The 10,283-nt window shown below is 40.7% G+C and overlaps 1 pseudogene; it reads left to right on the forward strand.

Annotated features, from left to right (window-relative positions):
* Positions 1 to 1,613: 1,613 nt before the first annotated feature.
* On the forward strand, positions 1,614 to 2,013 carry LOC105259668 (annotated as a pseudogene).
* The last annotated feature ends 8,270 nt before the right edge of the window (positions 2,014 to 10,283 follow it).

Consider the following 10,283-nt stretch of genomic DNA (forward strand, 5'->3'; position numbering starts at 1 on the left):
TAACTAATAATTTGTATATAATCTCAATCAATTTTTTAAGTTTATTTATATATTTTGAGAGAGAAAGAGAGAGAGAAAGCATGGGTGGGGAAGGGGCAGAGAGAGAGGGAGAATACCAAGCAGGCTCCACACTCTCAGTGCAGAGCCCAACATGGGAGTCAGTCTCATGTACTGTGAGATCATGACCTGAGCTGAAATCAAGAGTAGGATGCTTAATCAACTGAGCCACCTAGGTGCCAGTACTCAAATCAATTCTTAAATCTATATTCCCTTCTCAAAACAGTGTCATGCTTCCAGAAATTAAATCCTTATACAGTAAGGTTTTCTTTTCCTGCCCCTGTCTTACAGTATTAGTATTAGATTGGTGACCAGACCAGAAAAGCATGTGTGAATACAATTTCATCCTGAAGGAATTTCCAAGCCATATATATATATATATATATATATATATATATAGCTTCCTCCATACATTGAATCATACTCCATGACTAAAGAAGACTTGGGTTTTCTGTTGTTCTTATCTGGTTATATACCTGTGTATCTCCAGAATATCTACGTAAACAACATTAGTGTATTCTATGAAAATATAAAGAAGTCAATCATTTATGAAAAGATTCAGTGCTATAAAAAATTAAGCAAATTTAGCATATTCAAGTATAACTGAGTAAAGGCTAATTCAAAACAGTAAAAATAAAGTTAATATTAAAAACACTTCAGAGTTAGTAAAGAGTCCATCAGTAATGAATTAAGTCATAGACTTGATGATTTCAAACGTAAACTGTTTCATTAACTTAAATATTCCATAACTCACTACATTCCACGTTAACATTAATTCTTCTAAAGATTTTCTAATTGTTTTATTTTTTTAATTGTAACTCAACATTCTCAGAAGAAGTCAATAATGCTGCTGTAACCATTTCTATCTAATAGTGTACAATTTGTTTTAAGAAGTTCAGTAAGGCATAAATAAATAGATAAATGATTATATATATATATATATAAAGTAAAATGACTAGAAATAAAAAAAAACTACTACTATATACAGAAGATAAAATGTTGTAGATTGGAAATACAAATAATTCTGTAAATTAGCAAATTAGGATAAAAACTAGATTTCTGATTTATACTAGATACAGGTTTAATATGAAATTATTATCTCTTTATATGCAAACAGAAATATGAAGGCTTACCGTTAAAAGGTTACCATTTTATATGGTCCAAAAATATCTAACTAGAAAACAACCAACAGAAAATTAGAAAAATTAGAACACTTCATTGTGAATTTTTAGAGACATAAATGAGAGGTATACGATGTTCACAAATTAATATTTGTGACTTAATATTTAAATAAATTAAATATAAAATTAATTTATAAGTTAAATGTAATAACAGTCAAGTCCCGACAATTTTTCTCATGTGGAATTTGATGAGCAGATTGTAAAATTTGTATGGAAGAAGTGGTGGTACAAGGGCTGCTGCACAGCTAGCAGAGCCACAGTCTGGGTGGCATCATGTGCTCCTGAACTCTCCACATCACCCTAACATCCCAAGGGCCCCAACCCAGTGGCGATGCCCCTAACCACTGTGCAGAGAGTAGCCCCAGTAGCAGTGCCATGACCAGGTGGAGCACTTATATCAACAACTTCATGGTTGGTGGGACCTGTCAGGACATAGCCATTGTGAGCTGTAAGGACTTGCCCTCCATCTGGGCAGCAGTCTCCAGAAAAACCTTTGCCAACATCATGCCAGCAAAGGTTGGTGTCCTGGTTGGCAAAGGCCAATCAAGTATTTTTGTGAATGGGATGGAACGTGGAGGCCATAAATGTTCTGTTATCTGGGACTCACTGTTTCAGGAATGGGAATTTACCATGGATGTTCATACCAAGAGCACTGGGGGGATCTTCCACTTTCAAAGTCACTGTCACCACGACTGACAAGACATTAGTCCTGCTGATGGGCAAAGAAGGTATACACAGTGGTACGATCAACAAGAAATGTTATGCAAGGAGTTAAGATGGTCAGATAATAGGGGGACCTTATGCTCATCTTCTACCTTGAACACAGATAAATATCAAATCATTACGAACACTCAGTAAATCAATGTGAGGACTGAGAGAACAAACTGCATATCTAGAAGGAGAAAAACAACCACAATGTGGAAGGTAGGAACTTCAGAAATTTGATTCGGAGAAGAAGAGAATTGTGGGTGCTGCAGAGAGGAGGGAGCCTTGGTCATGGAGTGAGGAAAAAGAGAAATAGAGACAGAGTGACAGCAGCATGCAGGGTATTGCACAAGAAAAAAAGTCTTCCCCAAAACCATTGACTGGGAAAAAGAGAGGACCTAATTATTGCAACTTTTTATGAGCAGCAGAGCACAAAGTCTGAAGGTTTGGAAGTCTATGCCATAGCCAAGGTTGTGCCTGATGTGCATAATGGTGCTTCTGTATGGAAAGAGGAAAGAGGCACAGGAATGGACAACATGGTCTGAAGATCCCATGTCACATTGGGAGAGACAGTTGCCCTTCTTGGAGTGCATTTGGTAGAGGTGGCACTGCCTGCTACAGGAAAATAGAGATAGTGGGCACCATTGAGCAGCATGGTTAATTAACATACCAGAAGAGACACCTGTTGAAGGCAACTAATCTGGAAGACAGCATTTGGCTGCACTTTACTATAAAGTCTGAGCTCCTGCATGGCCATGAAACTGCTTTTCTGGGACAAACTGTCATCAGCCACAGCGTGGCATGACCGTCCCCCAGAGGATCAGTTCAAGTCCACCACACAACAGGTCTCTAAAATTTGGAATATTGAAACCGAGCCATGCACCTAAGATAAAACACAAGAGCACTGTACCACCAGGCAGACAGCTCAGACACAGACAGGGTGAAGGTTGTATTCTGACAGAAGCCTGAGACATAAGAGGGGAGATTGTTCACTCTACTGTGAGGGCTTCCTAAAAGGTGGCAGTGTGAACTCCCCTCTCCAGGGACAAGGGAATGTGGTGATGCCATCCCCCACCCCCACTGCCACCCATAAGCATGGACAGACTTCAGTGAGCAACACAGTGCCCACAGTGAAGACAGGAGCAGCTTACACTAATGCATGTCCCTCTGTACTCTGAAGATGCATCTTTACTAGGACAATTCAGCCTGAGAACCAGACACTAGGCCCTTCCCCCAGAAGATCAGCACTAACCCACCAGAAGCACCAACTCAGAGAATGCTGTAAAACTTCAACTGTAGGAGATATAGCCTTTTCTACCAAGCAGACCAAAGCACATACAGTTAAAATTCACCACACACTGGACCAGGTCCAAACACTTCCAAATGTAGGCAAGGAGAAACTCTGCAGAGGACTGATCTGAGAGAAAGAGCAGTGAAATCACAAATGGAGAGTGCACACAGAATACACACACACACACACACACACACACACACACACACACAACTTGAAGTTCCAGGCTCTGGACAGCAAATGACATAGTCTTAATATAGCCATTGCATTCAGAGCAGGAACATAAAAGGCATTCCTAACAGAGAAGACGGAAAACTAGACAAAATGTTAAGACAAATGAATTTATCCCAAAGGAAAGAACAAGAAGTCATGGCCAGAGATCTAGTCAGAATTGATATAGGGAATATGCCTGATATATATTTAAAAAGATGATAAGGTTACTACCTAGGTTTCAGCAAAGCAGACACCAGGGAGTCCCTTACCACAGAGCCAAAAGACCTAAATCTAGTGAAGCCAAAATAAAAAATACTATAGCCAAGATAAAGAATACTTTATGTATCCTGGGAAGATGGGGGCATAGGAGGATGCTGGGCTCACAGTGCGTCCTGCTGATCACTTAGATCCCACCTACACCTGCCTAAATAACCCAGAAAACTGCCAGACCTAGCAGAATGGAGTGTCTGGAGCCAAGTGCAGACGAGAGGCCCACGGAAGAGGGTAAGAAGGGCTGTGAGGCAGTGCGCCCTACACGGACTGGCAGGAGGGAGCCAGGGCAGAGGGGCGGCCCGCCAGCCAAGCAGAGCCACCAAGTCTGGCTTGCAAAAGCGGAGGGGCCGGACCTAGTGTGTTCTGACAGCCAGTGGGACTTGACATCTGGAAGGTTATAAGCTAACAGCTCTGCTCAGAGAACGGGAGGGCTGGAGGACAATAAAAGGGAGAGCTGTTCAGCCCCGGGCGACAGAGCTCAGCTTGATGGGGAACAAAGGTGCTCACCAGCGCCATCTCCCTCGCCCATCCCCCAGCCAAAATCCCAAAGGCACCCAGTTCCTGCCAGGCAACTTGCTTGCACCCCACAAACACCCAACACTGTGCTTCTGCTGATCCATCTCTCCGGCGGGTCTGACTCCCTCCCGGTGTCAAGGGCCCCTCCTGAAGCGGATCTCCAAAGGAAAAGCCAGCTGAGCCTACCCCTCCCGCCCCTGTGCACCTTGCCAATCCACCCCAGCTAATATGCCAGATCCCCAGCACCACAAGTCTGGCACTGTGCAAGTAGCCCATATGGGAAACGCCACCCCACAGTGAATCTCGCCCCTAGGAGAGGGGAAGAGAAGTCACACACCAGTCTGACTGTGGCCCCAGGGGTGGGTTGGGGGCAGACATCAGGTTTGACTGCGGCCCCCCCACAAACGCATGTTATTCAAGACAGCAAAGGGGAAGTGCCCCGCAGTTCCTCACCACTCCAGGGACCATCCAAAATGACTAAACGGAAGAATTCCCCTCAATAAAACGTGCAGGAAATAACAACAGCTAACAAACTGATCAAAAATGATTTAAACAATATAACAGAAAGTGAATTTAGAATAATACTCATAAAATTAATCGCTGGGCTTGAAAACAGTATAAAGGACAGCAGAGAATCTATTGCTACAGAGATCAAGGGACTAAGGAACACCCAGGAGGAGCTAAACAATGCTGTCAGTGAGCTGCAAAATAAAATGGAGACAACCACAGCTCGATTGAAGAGGCAGAAGAGAGAATAGGTGAACTAGAAGATAAAATTATGGAAAAAGAGGAAGCTGAGAAAAAGAGAAGTAAACAAAATCCAGGAGTATGAGGGGAAAATTACAGAACTAAGTGATGCACTAAAGAGAAATAATCTACACATAATTAGTATTCCAGAGGAGGAAGAGAGAGGGAAAGGTGCTGAAGGTGTACTTGAAGAAGTCATAGCTGAGAAGTTCCCTGAACTGGAGAAGGAAAAAGGCATTGAAATCCAAGAGGCACAGAGAACTCCCTTCAGACGTAACTTGAATCGATCTTCTGCCGACATATCATAGTGAAACTGGCAAAATACAAGGATAAAGAGAAAATTCTGAAAGAAGCTACAGATGAATGTGCTCTAACATATAAAGGGAGACATTTAGACTCGTGACCAATCTCTCTACTGAAACTTGGCAGGCCAGAAAGGAATGGCAGGAAATCGTCAATGTGATGAACAGAAAAAATATGCAGCCGAGTATCAACTACCCAGGATGTCTGTCATTTAGAATAAAGGAGAGATAAAGGTCCTCTGACACAAACAAAAACTGAAGGAATTCATCACCACTAAACCAGCCCTACAAGACATCCTAAGGGGGATCCTGTGAGACAAAGTACCAGAGACATCGCTACAAGCATGAAACCTACGGACATCACAAAGACTCTAAACCCATATCTTTCTAGAATAACACTGAATGTAAATGGACTAAATGCGCCAACCAAAAGACATAGGGTATCAGAATGGATTAAAAGACAAGACCCATCTATTTGCTGTCCACAAGAGACTCAATTTAGACCTGATGACACCTTCAGATTGAGAGTGAGGGGATGGAGAACTGTTTATCATGCCACTGGAAGGCAAAAGAAAGCTGGAGTAGCCATACATACATCGGACAAACTAGACTTTTAATTAAAGGCTATAACAAGAGATGAAGAAGGGCATTATATAATAATCACACGGTCTATCCATCAGAAAGAGCTAACAAATATAAATGTCTATGCGCCGAATACAGGAGCCCCCAAATATATAAAACAATTACTCACAAACATAAGCAACCTTATTGATAAGAATGTGGTAATTGCAGGGGAATCTTAAGACTCCACTGACAGCAGTGGATAGATCATCTAGACACACAGTCAATAAAGAACAAGGGCCCTGAATGATACATTGGATCAGATGGACTTGACAGATATATTTAGAACTCTGCATCCCAAAGCAACAGAATATACTTTCTTCTCGAGTGCACATGGAACATTCTCCAAGATAGATCATATACTGGGTCACAAAACAGCCCTTCATAAGTATACAAGAATTGAAATTATACCATGCATACTTTCAACCACAGTGCTATGAAGCTTGAAATCAACCACAGGAAAAAGTCTGGAAAACCTCCAAAAGCATGGATGTTAACGAACACCCTACTAAAGAATGAGTGGGTCAACCAGGCAACTGGAGAAGAAATTTAAAAAATATATGGAAACAAACGGAAATGAAAATACAATAATCCAAACGCTTTGGGATGCAGCGAAGGCAGTCCTGAGAGGAAACTACATTGCAATCCAGGCCTATCTCAAGAAACAAGAAAAATCCCAAATACAAAATCTAGCAGCACACCTAAAGGAAATAGAAGCAGAACAGCAAAGGCAGCCTAAGCCCAGCAGAATAAGAGAAATAATAAAGATCAGAGCAGAAATAAACAATATAGAATCTAAAAAAACTGTACAGCAGATGAATGAAACCAAGAGTTGTTTTTTTGAAAAAATGAACAAAATTGACAAACCTCTAGCCAGGCTTCTCAAAAATAAAAGGGAGATGACCCAAATAGATAAAATCATGAATGAAAATGGAATTATTACAACCAATCCCTCAGAGATATAGGCAATTATCAGGGAATAATAAGAAAAATTATATGCCAACAAATTAGACAACCTGGAATAAATGGACAAATTCCTAAACACCCACACGCTTCCAAAACTCAATCAGGAGGAAATAGAAAGCGAAGAAATAACCAGCGAAGAAACTGAATCAGTCATCCAAAATCTCCCAACAAATAAGAGTCCAGTACCAGATGGCTTCCCAGGGGAGTTCCACCAGACGTTTAAAGCAGAGATAATACCTATCCTTCTCAAGCGATTCCAAAAACTAGAAAGGGAAGGAAAACTTCCAGACTCATTCTATGAAGCCAGTATTACTTTGATTCCTAAACCAGACAGAGACCCAGTAAAGAAAGAGAAATACAAGCCAATATCCTTGATGAATATGGATACAAAAATTCTCAATAAGATACTAGCAAATCGAATTCAACTGCATATAAAAAGAATTATTCACCATGATCAAGTGGGATTCATTCCTGGGATGCAGGGCTGGTTCAACATTCGCAAATCAATCAATGTGATACATCACATTAATCAAAGAAAAGATAAGAACCATATGATCCTGTCAATCGATGCAGAAAAGGCCTTTGACAAAATCCAGCACCCTTTCTTAATAAAACCCCTCGAGAAAGTCGGGATAAAAGGAACATACTTAAAGATCATAAAAGCCATTTATGAAAAGACCACAGCTAACATCATCCTTAATGGGGAAAAACTGAGAGCTTTTTCCATGAGGTCAGGAACAGGACAGGGATGTCACTCTCACCGCTGTTGTTTAACATAGTGTTGGAAGTTCTAGCATCAGCAATCAGACAACAAAAGGAAATAAGAGACATCAAAATTGGTAAAGATGGAGTGAAGCTTTCACTTTGTGCAGATGACATGGTACTATACATGGAAAATGCGATAGACTCCACCAAAAGTCTGCTAGAACTGATACATGAATTTAGCAAAGTTGCAGGATACAAAATCAATGTACAGAAATCAGTTGCATTCCTATACACTAAGAATGAAGCAAAACAAAGACAAATAAAGAAACTTATCCCATCCACAGTTGCACCAAGAAGCATAAAATACCTAGGAATAAATCTAACCAAAGATGTAAAAGATCTGTCTGCTGAAAACTATAGAAAGCTTATGAAGGTAATTGAAGAAGATATAAAGAAATGGAAAGACATTCCCTGCTCATGGATTGGAAGAATAAATATTGTCAAAATGTCAATACTACCCAAAGCTATCTACACATTCAATGCAATCCCAATCGAAATTGCACCAGCATTCTTCTTGAAACTAGAACAAGCAATCCTAAAATTCATATGGAGCCACGAAAGGCCCCGAATAGCCAAAGTAATTTTGAAGAAGAAGAGCAAAGCAGGAGGCATCACAATCCCAGACTTTAGCCTCTACTACAAAGCTGTCATCATCAAGACAGCATGGTATTGGCACAAAAACAGACACATAGACCAATGGAATAGAATAGAAACCCCAGAACTAGACCCACAAACGTATGGCCAACTCATCTTTGACAAAGCAGGAAAGAACATACAATGGAAAAAAGACAGTCTCTTTAATAAATGGTGCTGGGAGAACTGGACAGCAACATGCAGAAAGTTGAAACGAGACACTTTCTCACACCATTCACAAAAATAAACTCAAAATGGATAAAGGACCTGAATGTGAGACAGGAAACCATCAAAACCTTAGAGGAGAAAGCAGGAAAATACCTCTCTGACCTCAGCCGTAGCAATCTCTTACTCGACACATCCCCAAAGGCAAGGGAATTAAAAGCAAAAATGAATTACTGGGACCTTATGAAGATAAAAAGCTTCTGCACAGCAAAGGAAACAACCAACAAAACTAAAAGGCAACTGACGGAATGGGAAAAGATATTTGCAAATGACATATCCGACAAAGGGCTATTATCAAAAATCCATAAAGAGCTCACCAAACTCCATACCCGGACAACAAATAACCCAGTGAAGAAATGGGCAGAAATATGAATAGACACTTGTCTAAAGAAGACATCCAGATGGCCAACAGGGACATGAAAAGATGTTCAACGTCGCTCCTCATAAGGGAAATACAAATTAAAACCACACTCAGATATCATCTCACGCCAGTCAGAGTGGCCAAAACGAACAAATCAGGAGACTATAGATGCTGGAGAGGATGTGGAGAAATGGGAACCCTCTTGCACTGTTTGTGGGAATGCAAATTGGTGTAGCCACTCTGGAAAGCAGTGTGGAGGTTCCTCAAAAAATTAAAAACAGCCCTACCCTTTGACCCAGCAATAGCACTGCTAAGAATTTACCCAAGGGATACAGGAGTACTGATGCATAGGGCCACTTGTACCCCAACGTTCATAGCAGCACTCTCAACAATAGCCAAATTATGGAAAGAGCCTAAATGTCCATCAACTGATGAATGGATAAAGAAATTGTGGTTTATATACACAATGGAGTACTATGTGGCAATGAGAAGGATTGAAATATGGCCCTTTGTAGCAACGTGGATGGAACTGGAGAGTGTGATGCTAAGTGAAATAAGCCATACAGAGAAAGGCAGATACCATATGTTTTCACTCTTATGCAGATCCTGAGAAACTTAGAAACCCATAGGGGAGGGGAAGGAAAAAAAGAAAAAGGAGGCTAGAGTAGGAGAGAGCCAAAGTATAAGAGACTCTTAAAAACTGAGAACAAACAGGTTTGATGGAGGGTGGGAGGGACGGGAGGGTGGGTGATGGGTATTGAGGAGGGCACCTTTTGGGATGAGCACTGGGTGTTGTATGGAAACCAATTTGACAATAAACTTCATATATTGAAAAAAAAAATACTGTTTTAATGACCACAAGGGTGGACGAAGCAGACCAATGTATACGTGATAATAAAAAGAATATTATGAAAATAATGAAGCTGTCAATAAGAGGGAAAGAAAAATATTGGATCACGAATGTAGACTCAGGGAACTGAGCTATTGCATAAAGTGCAATAACATTCTTCTCATAGGAGTCCCAGAAGAAGAGATGGAAAAGAAGGCAGAAGGTTAATTGAATAAATTGTGGCTGAAAATTTTCTTAATCTGGGAATGGAAACAGAAATGGAAATTAAGGGTGCATGGAGAACTCTCATCAAAATAAACAAAATGGCCAACACCAAGATATGTCATAGTAAAATCTGCAAAAAAAACACAGACAAAGAAAGAATCATGGGAGAAGCAAGGGGGGGGGGTGGAGTCTTTAACTTACAAGAGGAAACAAATAAGTTCCACACCAGATCTTTCTATAGACTACGCAGGCCAGAAGGGAGTTACACGATATATTCAACATGCTGAATGGGACAGAAGGATAGATAAAGAGTTTCCTAGACAACACTAAAGGTTTTCGCGAACACTAAACCAACCTTGCAAGAAATATTAAA

This window comes from Felis catus, chromosome X (assembly GCF_018350175.1).
Source record: "Felis catus isolate Fca126 chromosome X, F.catus_Fca126_mat1.0, whole genome shotgun sequence".
Classification (NCBI taxonomy): domain Eukaryota; kingdom Metazoa; phylum Chordata; class Mammalia; order Carnivora; family Felidae; genus Felis; species Felis catus.